Below are 14,638 nucleotides of genomic sequence, written 5' to 3'. Positions count from 1 at the left end.
GGGATGGATTCTGGAGATGAGGCTGAACTGACAGAACTTGGTGACAGACTGGAGGAGATAGGTGAGTAAGTGTGAAGAATGGATTCCTAGATTTCTGGCGTAAGAAACCTACTGAATGGACCATGGTGGGCTAAAAACTGTATTCCCTAATATGCTAGGAGTAGCAATTTGGTGGATGGGAATGATGATTATAATACCGATGGTGACATCTATGTCACAATAATTAAGTGCCTCAGCAATAAATTATTGTTTTCTATGGCTTACCTTGAATGACTAGACTCCTTCAGCTCAACACATATTTAGTAAGTATGGGGGGAGGGTATAGCTCAATGGTAGAGTGCATGCCTAGTATGTATGAGGTCCTGGGTTCAATCCTCAGTACCCCCATTAAAATAAATAAATAAATAAATACGTATTATAGCACAATTGCCCCCTAAATCAACCATCTACTTCAACACAAGATTGAACTACCTCTCTAAACAACTTGGACTAATTCCTACTTAGCTATTATGGTAGACTTTCTAAGAGAAAAAGGATACTTTCCCTGCCCGTCATAAAAAAGAACTTCAAGGTAAATGACTGATAAAGCAATGCTTTAAAATAGTTAGGAAATATTAAAATGTTCCAAGGTGTGCTTGTTAAGTTCAGTTAGATATCTCAAATGGGAAACTGTGTAAACACATGGAGAAATCATAAAGACAGTGTATCAAATGAACGCTATGATATAGCATGAAAGCAAGGAAGCGCATCTAACTATTGTCAGACACCATGCTTCTGATGTTAACTTCCCTCATGTAATGAGGTCTGCTTAACAACACAACTGACTTCAGAATGTGTGGGAAATCACCATTGTTTTCAATTAATCAAAAGTAGGATAAGCCACAGTGAAATGTCTATAAAAAAGTTCTATTCAAGGGCAATCTCTCTGTCACTCTTTTCATTACGACCCTCCCCTTCTCATCCATGATATATAGATTTTTAGCCTTTTCTCTGGAATTCAGATTCACTTTCTAGATTATTTTTCTAGATATTTTCTATGATAAAGTCCAGGATCTAATTTTATAGAGGACTCTCACCCCCAAACCTTTGTCTATGCTTTCATTATCCTTCATTTGATCACTTTTTTTGAGATTAAATTTAACTTTTATTTTTTACCTTCATGTTTCTTCCTTTCTACTTTAAATTTCCTCCATATGAACAGCCATTCACACTCCTTCCATTTTTCCACACTGTCTTTATTTCAACTTTATAAGTCATAAAGGTGTTTGCATTATATTGACAGCATTATACTAGACGCTGCACACTATAAGGGATTCTTTTCCTTTGACCTCACCACCACACCTAGCCCCCATTTAAAAGAAAAAGACACTCTTTATAAATCAAGTCTTGATGATCAAACACTGATAAATGGTTCAATCCTGGTAAATAAACCAATACCTAAATTAAGAACTGGCAGTCAAAGAAGCCCTTCAAATATCAATACAACATGAGTGAGGGATTCACGTTAAAATATTAAAAAATAGTCATTCTCCTCATTCCTAAAATCCTTATCTTGGAAGGCATATTTTCTAAGACGAGCAATTTATTTTCATGGTTTAAACGAACTGCAGGCTTGGACAAAGAATCAATGATTAGGTAGGCTGATTAGGGAATCTGTCATCACTTTTAATTTTTTTTCTTTCATGATTGATATTATGTTAGAATTGACTTCTGGAGATAAAAATGAGGGATATGTATGCCTTGACACTGAGATATAGTATGATATGTTTAGTAAATCACATGACAAATAAAAAATGAATAATAAAAATAATAAATAATTTTAAAATATAACTGCTATTTTGACTAACAAAATTCATTATGGCAATCAAATTTTTTAATGTTAATTAAACTCCTTATATGAAGTGTGCTTAACTTAACGTAAGCTTTGTATTTTTTTAGTTCAAGTTAGCAAAAAAAGAAAATGTCACATACAAATGCTAATGTGAATCTTATATATCAAAAGGCTTAAATCTAAGAAAAATCCAAAGCTTCATCTTCCAGTATGAAATGTTTGAACTGCCTACATATTTTTTGACTGGTATGGTGAAGGTTAAGACAACATTATAGCTTTGTGTTTTTGTTTATGCCCAGAAGCTGCAGATTGAGCTGATTATATAATGGAACATAGCAAAATTTATCGCTCTCTGCTAGTCTTCTCACAGGGAAGCTACAGAGTACTTGGATTCTTTTATTATTTTAACTAACAAGTATTTCAGGGTACTTTTCAACAATGACAGCTTTACAATGCCCTTGTTATACAAGTAAACATTTAGTTTCTTCAGTTTGTTGGCAACAACAAAAATGATTATACATAGATGTACTTGTAACAAGTTTTAAAATTAATTTTTAAAACTTGAATGTATGTTAATGAAATGATTTGAAGAGAGGTCAGGGTCAGAATCAAGTGGACAGCAAAGCAGTGGACAGAAGCTAGGGGTTTTCAATAAAATGGTTCTGACTCTCCCTGAGGGCATGACACCAGGACTGGGAATGTTTGGCACTGTGTCCTTTTACAGTTCTGATGGTATATTTCATTTAATAAATTATGCCCACGGAGAATAAATGGTTAGATTTGGAGTTTCAAGGACAATTTTCTGAAAATGCTACAAATAAGAAATAATCAACAAAATACTCCCATGATGAGGCTCCAAGTTTTGTAGTGTTGCAAAGTCATTAAAATATGAAAGAACTGTAATCCTTGTGGGCTGTGTGCTTGATCCTGAGGTTTTCCAGCTATAATGCCCCCAGCCCCCACAAATTTTTATAGGTCGTTAAGTATTTAATTCTGGATGTCATAACATATTTTACTTTCTGACTGATTAATTTAGATAGGCTTGAGCAATCTTTGGATTACAAAGTAGCGCTTGTAGCATTGTTTCTTTTTTTGAAGATGCTAGTACTGAAATTACAGTTTCAATGGAGCTCAGAAAAATTCTAGCATAGCTGCAAAGTTACATTTTTTAATTGTATAAGCACCTTTTATCATTTTAATTACTTTATTACCTTGCTTGATAAGTGCCTCTAAAACTTTCAAACTAAAAGCTATTTTTTTTTCTAGTTCATAAACTCTTTCAGAATGAAATGCTTCCCTTTTGGAAGGCACAGGGTACTTTTTAATAAATTATTTGTTCTAATAAATTTCAAATGCTCTTTAGATAAGAATATGATATCTAGGAAGCAAGAATTAGCTTTTGGATTCTTCTTCCCAGAAGGCAAGGTAAAACAGTGTAATTTTTGTTCCTTGCAGAAAATGACTGCCCTTTTTTAAACAAACAAAATGCAGCAAAACTTATGGGATTTCTTCATTCAACAAATAGTTATCGATTACTCACTATGTAGCAACAAGCACAGAATTAAGCATCAGATATTTGTCAGTATAGATTAGAGACAAATTAGATATGATTTCTTTTTAGCTAGAACTGTGGGATTTCAATTCTCTCAGATAGTTACTTTCCTCTTCTTTTTAAAGAATAAGCCATATAGAATCTCTACATTCTTCTTTAAAGCTCCCTCAGTCGGATTTTTTTTCACAGTTTAAAGAAATAGAGTCTATAGATTAAATGTACTAATATCTGTTGCAAGTATGGGTCAGAATAAAACCTGGTTATAAGATTTTTGGCCTAATAGTGAAAAGTAAGTGAAAAGTAGTAAGCCAATTTGTAATGAGGAATTAAAGCATTCATTCCATTATTCTAATTCCAAAAACCGGCAACAAATTAAAGCAGCTGAGATGTGCACTACTGATAATTAAATCTATTAGTTACTGTAAAAAATAGAGAGAATGATAATTGATCTTTTAAAAACAAAATACAATGATAAAAATTCTAAGTACAATGGTATCTTATTATGATTAACACTAAATCTAACAAAGTATTTTCATCCACAATCTATACTTCTGAAGAGTCTATACTCCTTAACAAATCACATCTTACATCACTTTCGTGTAGAACTGTTAAGGTTTAAACTTGAAGTGAAGCAACAAGATGCTATGTCACAACTTATTTTCTAAACTACTAGCTGATACACAAGAGTAGGACTACCAACCTCACCTGAAAACATGAGAGCATGTTAATCTGCACTCAGGAATCCTCTCTAAAACAAGAGACCAAAGGTATGAAGCAATTTCACCATCGTGAAAAAAAAAATGCTACTTTTTTCATCTAACAGTGAGGCACTGGATACTAATTAATGAAATATTACAAAGACAAGTGTCTTAGTAATATTACCCTAATGATTAACTCTACCAAATTACCTGGTTTCAAATATTAATCTTTTTATTTTTTTCATTAAAACAAAACAAAACACAGTCAAGGAGCCAAAATGACTTGTTAAACTATGTTCCAAGTCTCAGCTTTCCTCTCTGAAGATGAATGAATGAATGCCTCTATCTTTAAAACACTTAAGGTCTCCTCAACAGTGACAGGGTCAACTCAGAGGGGTATGTATGCTTCTGATGATTTACCCGCTCACCTCTAAGAACACGACAGGGGAATTCAGCATTTATAGGAGATACAAGAGGGCAAATGAGAATTAATTCCCAGAACCTTATATGATTCATTTTATAAACAGAAAACCAATCAGCCAAACAAAACAACCTTCCTACTAAAAGTGAGGTAAATCAATGAGAAATTTTGCATAGCCACTGATTCTTAAACATTTGCTCCTGCTAATGTGATTCCTGTCAATCTGTATAAGAACATAATCTGAATATTTATACTCTGTCGGTTAAAAGTACTCTGCATTCCCAGATATACTTCCTACTGCAGTCCTCTCAGACTGCGTTCAGAACAGAACTTCTACTACTAAGTTCTGAAGAAGATAAAGGTATTTTGACTAACTGATCAAAAATCTACACAAAAACTTAGATACCATTTTTTAAATTTATTGTTTTAAAATACCAACTACTGTTCTTACTTCTCCCAAGTTCAAACTGATTGAAGGTTATGAAGTAACCACTTCCCCCAAAAGCCAGAACTTTCACCTCTTCTGAACAGGGGAATACCTCTCATAAATTAGGTAAAAATAAGGGCTTGCTGATTGAATGATAATTCAAGATTCCTGTAGCTGCCAATTCCTTATTGAGACCTTCCATGTACCACAATGAGCAATCCCTGGAAGTCTGAGTCGCAACTGACTTCATCAATTATCTGGAAGTCTAAAAGCAGTAGTAAAAACAACTTGCATAAACTTAGTTTCTTGACTGGCGTCAATTTGTTCCAAGAAACATGGCAAGAGAAATATGAGGACTGTGTTCTCTAAATCTAAAATTCTGCCCATTTCAGACGAATTGAGCTTTCACCAAGTGCAACCCAGTCATTACAAATGATCTTGTTTAAGAGGTAGAAGTAAGAAGGAAGTGCAAAGATCAAAGGAGTGCTTACAAAGGGGAACAACTATTTTTGTATGTATACTCCAGTATTTACTAACGGGCTTTGAAAAACAGGGGCGTTTGTTCAGCCCATGTGAATGCCAATTTCAGAACATCAGATAAAACTGAAAGTTCAAAACAAAGATAACAGATTTTTAAATCACCACCAGTCCCTAATTGGATTACAATATTTTCTTTAAAAGTCTTTCAAACAAGGTTAGACGTGGTTTTCTATTCACAGCAAGCAGTATTTCAGTGCCAGCATTAAATCTACACATAATGAGTCTTTCTTTGTGTTCATATTTGTCCAGTAGGCTGTGGCCCAGGAAGACATTTTATCTAAACAAGCTCCAGGGGGCTTTGAGGAGTTGCAGGTATACCAACACAGATGAATAATTTCAGGAGATTTCATGTTCCCATTTATCATAAATGTTCTTACCTCAGCAATTTAATTACATCATAAATGTAAAATGCTATAGGAAACAAATCTCTTTTTATTCCCTGGCCTCTCAAGTTCATAAGCTCAAAAATATTTTGCTTTAAGTTATTTACATAATTTCTTTAGTGCATCAAATAGTAAAGGGATTCATCTCTAGAAAGCACAATATTAAAATCAGGAAAACAACATACTTCAGCTAAAGGCTTTATTTTAATTGGATTTCCTTTCACAGTTAGCAAACACAAATGCAATTTAAACTACTCAGGAGTATTCAATTGAGGTATTTTGCTAGAAAAATAAGCACTCAACATTTAGATCCCAAGCGTTAACGTTTACCAAAGATCACCAGGTTGTAGAACATTTCTGACAGGGCTATTAAATATTTTAATAATACCCTAGTCATTTTCTCAGATTATGGGCTTTATAATAAAATCTTTAAGTTAAATATAGTTCTTTAGTTAGCTGCAATGCTGGAAAACCCTACTTAATGAAGCCCATGAAAGTCTGAAATCTTGATCATCAAAATCAATCAACCCAGCAACCAATCTTCCTGCAAGCTTCCTAACCCACTATGGTAAATAAATGAGAGATTTTGTGTGGCCATTGATTCTTATACACCATTTCTGCTCATGTGATTCCTGTTCAATCCACAGATTGGCAGAGCATAATCTGAACATTTACTCTATTGGTTAAAGTACTCTGCATTCCCAGATACACTTTCTACCGCAGTCATCTCTATGCTCAGAACAGCACATCTACTAACAAGTTCTGAAGAAGGAAAAGACGGTGTTTTGACTACTTTATCAAAAATCTATACGGAAACTCAAGATATTCTTAAAATTTATTCCTTTAAAATGTTATGATAGGTTTTGTCTGTATCATTATTTCTGTTCTAGAGGTCATGCACAACACATGGTGCCGTTGTTCAAGTGTTTCACATAATTAGAGTGTCTAAAAAAGTGTTCTAAGTGGGAAATTTCGTTCTCAAATGCCAGGCCCTGTAGGATTAGTACCAGGCCCTCCTTATGTTTTTAAAAACGAAGGTACAGGTCCTACAGTAGGTGAATGTATCATTTCCTGGTGAGGGTGTGTATGTGAACTGGGGGCTTCTTCTGGAAGTACGTGACAAGGAATAAAGCTTCAGTCTGGGGGAGCTGGGGAGGGCTTTCCCAGCCAAGAGGACTGACATGCACTTCTGCTTTCATTTCATGGAACGCCCTTAGGTGAAATCTGGTTCGGCACTGCACCAACCACCTTCCCCTCTCTCCTCCGCGCCCAAGAGCACCTCAACCCTCAAGCCACCCCCAGCAGGGGTGGGGGGATGTCAAAAAAGTTTGCCCGAGTTCCCCTCCGCTTCCCGTTCCCGCCCGGCGGAGGGACGGAGGAGAAAGGACGGCCCGGGCAGCCGCGGCCCTCCGGCCCGTGCCGAGTCCGGATGTGCCTTTCTCCCCTCTCGCCGATCCCATGTGCCTCTCCACTGCTGTCAACCTCCTCCTACGGTCTGGCCGAGCGGTTAGCGCAGGAATGAGGAAGTCGGAGAGGGGCCGGAGGGGTGCGGGGCGGGTGGGCGGCGGGAGTCGAGCCGCAAGTCGCCGGCGCGGCCCCACTCGCCCGAGTTTGGCTTACCCTGCTGGCGCGTCCGCGCTCGGCCTCCCTGCGCTTGCGGCTCCCTCCGGGGCGGCGCGGGCCTGGGGGCCGGGGAACGAAGAGGCGGCGGCCGGCCGGAGCCGGAGCGGGTCCGGGTGCGGGTGCGGGGCGGGGCGGGCCGGGTCGGGTCGGGTCCGGGCGGGCGGGCGGGCGCGCGGTCTCTCCGGGCCAGTCAGCGCCGCGCCATGTCCGCAGCGCGGGCGGAGGGAACGCCGGGCGCGCGGTTGCGGGGCCGCGGCGTCGCCGCCTTCCCGGCCGCGGCGGCTCTGGCCTGGGCTGCGCTGGGCGCTCGGAGCGGGGCCGGCGGCGGGGCGCAGGCCGAGGGCGGCGACGGCGGCGAGAGGCCCGACGGACGTGAAGGGCAGGGGAAGCTGTCAGCGCGTCGCCGGGCCGCTCCGGTGGCGAAACCTCCTCTTCCTGCCCCGGCTCGCTGGTGCACTTCTCTCTCTTTCTCTCTCGCTCACTCTCTCACTTCCTGGCTGGAAATTCCCACTGACGTCGAGAAGACAGACAGACGGACACACGCGCGCACGCCACGGGGGCGGGAGGTGGGGTCGCCGCCGGGGGTGGGGGAAGCCCGCACTCCTGGGGGGCCGTGCGCCCCCCGCCCGGCCTCGCCGGCCGGCTCGGCGCCCGCCCCTCGGGGCCGCTGCGGGGCGCGCGTTCCACCGCCCGGACGCCGGGGTCCCCTGCGGGGCTCCTGCTCCCCAGCCCTCGCTCCCAGAGCCCCGCGGGCAGCAGCGGACCGGGACGCCCCCTGGAAGCGCCGGCGGGGCCCAGTCGTCCCGGGAGGCGGGCGGCGCGGAGGCGGCGGCAGTGCGGCTGTAAGAGTCGGGCGGTCCAGATCCCCTAAAGACAGGCCCCGGCATCTGGAGGGGATGATGGGTCGGCTTGGAGCCAAGCATGCTGTGTATAAAAATAAATCTCATGTGTATAGTCCATTTAAGTGGTCTCAGTTACTCTCAAATCTCTTCACAGATTAAACTGGAATTTCCATAGCATAACTGACTTTTGTCCATAACAAATACTGGTTTTTGGCGAGGTCTCCCATCTCCTCGTTTTGACATTCAGAACTTTAATTTACAGGGCTTTGTCAGGCCTTTAGGATAATTCCTGTGGGTGGAATTATAGTGATGGTGGGAGCAATGGTTTTGGGTCACAGTTCATAAAGAAATACCAATCTGGCAGATGGGAATCTGTCGCATTTTTCTGAAGAGACCACTGCTGGAACCCACAGACGGGCCTCCCAGGGCTCACCAGTCACTAGCGTTTGAGCTGCTTTACATGCCAGACACTGTGCTAGGCACGGACTGGGGTGCCTTGGGATAGATTAGTTCCCTAAATAAGAAACCTGGGCAAAAATAGATATTTTAGAGTTAATTATCTCACTACTGAGTTCAGTAACAACTTTAAAACATCAGAAATCACCAGGCAATGTTGCTATGGCATTAGATTGCCCCTAGCAATACTCCCTTCATGTCCACTCCTTGCCCTCCTCCCTTCCTCCCCAGGGTTATAAGAATATTCTTGGTGGAGTGTTTGGCAGAGGACCAGAGATCCATTTGATTGGATCTGGGGTGAATCTCTGCCGTGACTTTGGAACCAACCAACAATCCTCCTTCAAACTGTTTCACTTAGCTCCCAGAATTTGTTTGAACAGCTAGAATTCAGGGGGTTTATAACGACTGAAGACAAAGACTTTTTAGAAACTCTGTTATTATTTATGACATTATTAGAAATTGTGCCAATATTATATTTTAGTAGATTAATGTATAGTTTATATAAAATGTTTACTGCCTCTGACATGAGTATAAAGAGTGCAAACTCCCATGAAACAACAGAGTTTTAGGGAAATAGTTTTCCTTTTCATTATCGGGTACGTGTGAACATTCACATAATTCATTCTGTGTGGAGTGGTAGCCCATTGCTGAAAGAAATAGACAGTGTTGTTAATAGAGCCAGTGTGACAAAAATTAAAGAGTGCTAATTAGTTAAAAGGACTAAATTTGAAATTCAAGATTATCCTGTACATTGAACTTAAAATTGAGATGGGGTAGGCATGGGGGATCTGTTAAGTGGGTACGTTAGTTTTCTAGGACTGCCATAACAAATGACCACAAATTGGGTGGCTTGAAACAACAGGAATTTATTCTCTTACAGTTCTGAAGGCCAGAAGTCAGAGATCAAGCTGTTGGAAGGGTCAAGCTATGCTCTCTCTGACGGCCCTAGGGAAAACTCCTTCCTTGCCTCTTCCTAGCTTTTGGTGACTCCTGGCAATCCTTGGTGTTCCTTGGCTTTTAGCGGCATTACTCCAACTTCTGCCTCTGTCTTCACATGGCCTTCCCTGTGTCTCCTCTGTATCTCTGTATCCAAATCTCCTTCTCCTCTCTAAAACACAGGTCATTGGATTCAGAACCCACCCCAATCCAGTATGACCTCATGTTAACTTGATTATATCTGTAAAGACACTATTTCCAAATAAGGTCATGTTCACAGGTATCTGGGGTTAGGACTGAAACATATCTCTTGGGGGGACACAATTCAACGCGCTATAGCAGACAGAACTACAAAAGCCCTCTGTCTACTTGTTTTGGCTCACCAGTTATCCTTCCTGTATCTCTGCTTTGTTTCCCACCACTTTCTCTACATCCTGTACATACCTGCTTTCAGGAATGGTTTTTGCAAAGTCATCTACCCTCAGGTATCAGAGGGCATTTGCCACCAGCAGAATACAAAGGAAAAAAATGCCTGTGCGGAATTTCAGTCATTGTGATTGTGGAAAGGGCAAGTTGTATTGTGTTTGTCACTAAATCTTTGAAATCACATGAATTTCATTTCTTGTGAAGCTGAGTATTGAAAATTATGTCTAGAGAGTTACGAGGTTGAGATCTACATAGTGTGTACACTGACAATGAAAAATTATATAGTGTGTAAAGAGGATCCACAAATACAGACTCAAACAGCTGAGCCTTACAAACTCTAAGACCCATCCTGGGAATAGAACAGGAGTGAACTGTATTTCTGTAAAGGGGCACAACTTGCTTCAGGTCATGAAGCTACCTCAGCAGGCTTAGAAACACCCAGGTCATAACTCTTGCCTATGGGAGCGAAGGTGAAATGGAAAGACTTCACTAGACTTGAAATCAGACTTGAACTGGAGTATTGGCTTTACCTTGAATTATCTGTGTAACTGCTGCCAAGTGAAAGTTTATATGAACTTTGGTTTCTTCACCTGTATAATAAGCATAATGTTATAGTGTATAATAAGTGTATAATAGCTTTATATAATATTTACATTATATGTATGTATACACATATATTTATAAACATTATTGTATATTATATCATTAACATATTAATATATTATACATTATATCTACATACATATATATTAATATACATACATATAATACATACATAATAATTAGTATGTACGCATAATGTATTAACATAGTACCAATATATGCTCTAATATATTATTACATATATATGTTGTGTTGCTTCAGTCCAGATGTTTGTGTCCCCCCTCAAATTTCTATGCTGAAATCCTAACCCCCAGGGTGATGGTATTGGCTGGGCAGGAGGGCGGGGAGAAACCTCTGGGTGGTGAATAGGTCCTGAGGGGAGAACCCTCATAATTTGGATTACTTCTCTCATAAAAGAGACTTCAGAGTGCTTGCTCCTGCCTTCTGCCACATGAGGATACCAAAAAAAAAAAAAATCTGCAACCTGAAACAAGGCCCTCACCAGACCATGCTGGCACTCTGATCTCAGACTTTCAACCTTCAGAACTGTGAGAAATAAATTTCTGTTGTTTATAAGCCACCCAGTGTGTGGTATTTTGTTATAGCAGCCCAAGTTAAAAGACTAAGACATGGATATTAATACACATGCAACAGACATATGTACTTTATCATCTAAATATACATATATACAACAATAACATATGTTACATTATAAAAACTCTACATCACAAAGTTCTAGAGACAAAGGGAAGCTAAAGAATGTAAAAGGCCTATGCAAATATAAACAGTCACTCTAACAATAAGGACTTGAAATTAATTTCCTCATAGGCTTAGGGGACATAAATGCTTGCACTGGGGTGGACACTCACCCTTGTGGAGGCCTCTCTCCCTACTGATGGTAAAGTATTTCATCACACCTCTATTAAAGGGCTTGCTATGTTCTGTCCTGTGCTTGCACAGTTAGCAGGTCTTATTGAGAAAGCACTCAGTTAGCCTTTATATTGGTTACAAGAGAAAAAAAAAAATAAAGCCAGGAAGGATGATACCTCATATAAGAGCCAGGATGAAAGTGGTTTGTTCAAAGGATTATACCACCACAAGTACATCCAACAACAGAGGGCAAAGAAATCATCTTCCTTTTAAGATTAGAGAATCCAGAATTTTATTCCCATGGCAATGGAGATACACTGAAATGAAGAGACATCAGTAAATTTAAAGGAAGAATTTCACTGGTCTTAGAGATACTAACATCTTTTCTATCGGTTCAAATGGATATTTATACGCTAACATCACTGCCTTCAAAGAGTTCACTAAATACAAAGAAGTGCATGTGATTATAGTACTAGGCAGAGTGTGGTAAATGCATTCACGGAGGTATAGTCAAATACTCAGGCGTAGGTAGGGAGAGATACAGTACTGCCTGATGGTTAAGCTCTTGGGCTATGGAATCAAGTGCTACCTTCAGATTTGAAACCAGTACCTAATTATACCCTTCACAGAAGATAATTCATTCTTGTTCTGCCTTGAGTAGTTTGTGATCTTGATGCATAATTGTCCCAAGCCTCCTTTTTCTCATCTGTAAGGTAGGATGATAATTATGCCCACCTAACAGTGGTATGGTAAGGGTCAAATGGGATAATATCTGTACTGACCAATGTGCTAGGTGCTCCGAAAACTCACATTTATGTTGGTAATTATTTTAATAATGTTGTTTCTCAGAAGAACAACTTAATGAAGAAAATAGCATTTGGTGGATGTCAGAATAGTGGTGGTGAATTGATCAGGAGAAAGAAAAGGAATGAGGGGAAGTGAGACTTAAAAAACATGAGATCTGGTTTTAAAACACAGTTTTTAACAAAAAGACTCAGGACGTGGAATTGTGTGTTGTAATAATTAATGTAAAAAAAAATCTAGCTTTTTCCCAGATACCCACCTGTCAACTTTTTTTTTTTTGGTCTAATATCACCTCTCTAAAGCACATTCACAACACTTAAAATATGTTTAATAAATAGTAAAGAAATGTTTAAAAATTAATTATTTTTTCTTAAAATATTGTGTACATATTGTTTCACCAAAGAATTGGCCACAAAAGTATTTTCTATGGAGAGACTCAGGAAAAAGCGGTATGGGAGAGCCAGGATTTGGACCCAAGTCAACTTGACATCTACTTTCCAGAGGCTAAGATGCAGGTGGTGGGAGAGAAGTTGCAATTTGTGGAAGGTGTCAAAGTCCTAGCATTATTTATCCTTTCCTTTGAGGCAGTAAGAAGGAATGGAGTATTGTTTTTCCTCTTTATGGGAACCACAAACTAATAGTCTTTTGCTGCTTCTATGCAATAATCATTCTGCAATTTTCCAGCAATATAACTGGGCAAAACAAAGACTTTTATAGCAAAATATATTTTAAGTAAATGAACTACTCAGGCTAGGAAGAGTTCATATTTTATGTGATCTTCTCATAATCTAAGACAAGATCTAATCACCATAAAAGATGATTTGGACTTAACCTAATATAACAGCAGTACAAATAGTCATCTCTATCATTTATCAGGTACTTAACTATTTGTGGCATTGCTTCCTAGGTATTTATGTGACGGTTGGAAGAAATAAACATAGCAGCTATTTTTTTTAAAACCTAAATCTCTGTGATTTAACACAATCAAAGTTCAAAAGTTCACTTCTCTCTCACATGAAATCCACTGTGGAAGCTCCTAGGTGGTGGCACACCTGGGCAGCTCCCCTCCAGGTGGTAACTCAGCGGTTCGAAATCATTCCATCATTTAACACCATCATCATCATGTGTTGCTTTCAGTGCTGTCTCAGAAAAGGAAGAGAGGGCGCATAGAAAATGTATGTCTTTTTTCAACTGTCTTTGACTGACAGTGACACACTTCCACTCCCATGGTCCTACTTAGATGCAAGGGACCCAGGAAATCCAGTTTTGCTGGGTGTTTAGGAGGAAAAAATAGGTTGAGTGGGCACACAATTAATAATTGCTACACATGTATTAACTTATTTAACTCTCAGTCAAATAAGATAGGTTGTTATTTGCCCCCATTTTTACAGATGAGATGTCAAATAATTTTTCTAAGGTTTCATCACTAGTGAGTAGTAGGGGAACCAGGATTTGAACCCGGGTGATTTGCCTCCAGTGTCCATATTCTTAATCACTAGACTAAACTACTTATCCAACAAAGTGAACAAGAGAAGGAGATGAGATTTTTAGGAGATAAGGTCAACAGGACACACTTACAGATAATATATGCCGCTTGAGTGAGAGGAAGAGTGAGAGATGGCTCTGAGGTTTTCTAGATTGGGAAATCAGAACGGTAACACCCTCACTGCGAAGGAACCTGTGGAAATAGGATGCATTCAGCTTTAGACATGTTAAGTGTGATAGGCTCAATGATATCATTTGGAAGTGACTAATGTTCAACTGGAAATTCAAGCCTGATGCTGGGAAAGACATGGGACTGGAGATCTAAATCAAGAGATGAATGCAAAGATGTGGTAGTTGTCATGACAGCGTTTCTAAAACATTAGTGACCAAAGACAGTTGGAAAAGAATAGAAATAAGAACAGAAATTTGATGAATAGCTATTTCTTGGATAGTGTGTGTGTGTGTATAGCAGGGGAGGTAAGAGAGAGACAGAATTGCTTAAAGACTGCTGAGGTGACATCAGAGGTAGAAAGAAGGCTTGGAAAACCAAAGAGAGAGTTTCGAGGGTCAGAGTGGTCAACAGAGACAAAAACTGCAAACAGTTCCTAAAAGGTCAGAATGAGAAGAAGCAGTTGAATTGGGGAATTATGAAAACCCAAGCAAGGCTGCAGGGGATGGGTGTGCAGCTAAGGAAAGAAACGACTTTGTACTCTGTTCACCCTGCTCACTCTATTCAGAAGA

At 39.8% G+C, this 14,638-nt stretch overlaps 1 protein-coding gene and 1 non-coding gene across 5 annotated transcripts in view; one reads left to right on the top strand and one right to left on the bottom strand.

Annotated features, from left to right (window-relative positions):
- Positions 1-7,999, bottom strand: part of NFKB1 (nuclear factor kappa B subunit 1) — a 109,438-nt gene extending 101,439 nt beyond the window's left edge. For 3 of the 4 annotated variants that reach the window (XM_032460770.1, XM_032460775.1, XM_032460779.1), the window contains exon 1: positions 7,473-7,999. The gene's annotated coding sequence lies outside the window, so the exon portion shown is untranslated. The remainder of the gene's footprint in view (positions 1-7,472) is intronic. The other variant, XM_032460758.1, reaches the window with a different exon arrangement.
- TRNAT-AGU lies at positions 316-387 on the top strand. Its single transcript has one exon. It is a non-coding gene; the product is annotated as a tRNA-Thr (tRNA).
- Positions 8,000-14,638: the final 6,639 nt, after the last annotated feature.

The sequence above is a fragment of the Camelus ferus genome, chromosome 2 (genome assembly GCF_009834535.1).
Source record: "Camelus ferus isolate YT-003-E chromosome 2, BCGSAC_Cfer_1.0, whole genome shotgun sequence".
NCBI lineage: Eukaryota > Metazoa > Chordata > Mammalia > Artiodactyla > Camelidae > Camelus > Camelus ferus.
The sequence above is the reverse complement of the archived record's forward strand: the minus strand, read 5'-3'. Positions and strand labels throughout refer to the sequence as shown.